Raw genomic sequence first — 1,997 nt, 5'->3', positions numbered from 1 at the left:
CACCGTTTAAGCTCGACCGAGTCTGAATCAATAGATAGTTCCAGAAATTTCCTTTCAGCAGTCTCTAAAAAAAACAAACAAACAGCAGGTGGTCAGAATGTTCCTACTCTGTTGCTGGGTTAGTTTCAGGGGTTCACCTCAGTCAGCTTCATCTGGTCATTTATGATTCTGCAACATAGTGGTGTACTTTTATTATGTTGAACACCAATGAATTAAAGCTTTGGTAATGGATAACATTTATTTCCATTTATTTAGTGTCATGAGTTCAGCTGTAAATCGGATTGGTACTTCAACACTGTAGAATTAATCTTGTTAAAGAAAAACAGCAAATGCATTGTTTTACCAGATTCTTTCTGATTCAACTTTTTTTTCTTTCTGACGCTACAGTATGAATTTATATAGAGGAGGAATGTAAATCTGCAAGCAGGCAGAAAAATCTTAACGTTTACAGATTTTGAAGGTTTCGGACACTAATGAAAGAATCCTGCACTTCTGTTGTCAAGAACTGCTTACTTGACCTGTGATAGCCACTAGAACTATGTACAAATAAACAGAAGGCAGTGGTGGGAGACTCGCCTTCCTTTACGTTCAATTCCACCAGTGTTAAAATGTCTTTACAATCTTTATCGACTCCACAGTAGTACGTCACAGTGTCTTCTTCAGCGAGCTCTTTGATCATCACCATGATCTCTGCTGATTTAGTGGGTAGTAAAATACAGACTGAATACTGCAGAATTATATTATAAACATAGTGTTCAAAAGATATTTCATGGGTTTTATTTTATTTCATTAATTCTAAAATGACAACACTGAAGAGTTTCTTCTCCTACACTTGTGCATTTTCTGTTTTCCTCCTGTGTTTCTCACGTTATCCTCTAGATGGCAGAAGAAGCAACGAACCAATTTAAATGGGCGGCCCAAAAAACTATTGTTTAGAGCTCCAAGGTGATTCCACAGTTGTGGTGATATTTACACCTTTTAACATTTTCAAAAGTGTCTCAAATAAAAGTGTATATAAAAATGTTCTACAATAGACATTTATGGCAACATTATACCATGTCTGCTTGTTTAACATAAGTGAGCAAAAAATAGACATTTGTATATAAAAAGCAAGCTGATATTGTGATCTCCAAGAAATTGACACAATGCCACTCTTGTTTAAATATACTGGTATTCTTGTAAACTGATTGTTCTGAACCTAAAAATTTATATTTTCATAACCTAATGGAAGACTCATGAAAAGAATGTTGATGAGATGCATGAGATGAGATCTTAAATGTCAAGTCAAGTCAAGTTTATTTCTATAGCGCTTTTCACAACAGACATTGTCTCAAAGCAGCTTTACAGAAATCAACAGTCAAGGTGAACGGTGTGCATTTATCCCTGATAAGCAGCAAGGAAAAACTCCCTAAGATGTAATGAGGAAGGAACCTTCTTATCCAATATGGCGGCACGGCAGTAGCTCGCAGCGGCCTCTCCGGACCAAAAAATGGTGCTTTCACCATATTTAGCGCGACCTTCCACAATACATGGACACCAGAGTCAGCTGTGTTCATGTGTACGACCACCAGACACTGCTACACAGGCATCATGCAACCAACAATCTGCATGATGATATTATCAACAACCTTCGCGACCTCGGCTTGCTGCAACCTCGGCCACAAAGACCAGGCCCCCAGCCCTCAGTGTTACCTGATGCCGGTGGCTGGGAGAGGAGACGTCGAAAGCGCTGTTCGAGGAAGCGGAAGCGTGGCAAGCGGGCGGGTGTCCGTGCAAGGCTAAATGCTAACACTAGCCGGCCGGCTATCCCGTCCATTTTTCTTTCAAACGTCTGCTCCCTGGACAATAAACTGGACTACATCCGACTCCAGCAAACCACAAGCCGAGAGTTTAGAGACTGTTGCGTCTTCACAGAGACGTGGCTCAGCGACAGAGTTCTGGAAGCCGCTATCCAGCTAGACAGGCTAACCATGTTTCGAGCCGACAGAAACGCAGCT

Source organism: Silurus meridionalis, chromosome 1 (assembly GCF_014805685.1).
Source record: "Silurus meridionalis isolate SWU-2019-XX chromosome 1, ASM1480568v1, whole genome shotgun sequence".
Taxonomy (NCBI): Eukaryota; Metazoa; Chordata; class Actinopteri; order Siluriformes; family Siluridae; genus Silurus; species Silurus meridionalis.
This window is presented reverse-complemented; position numbering follows the sequence as displayed.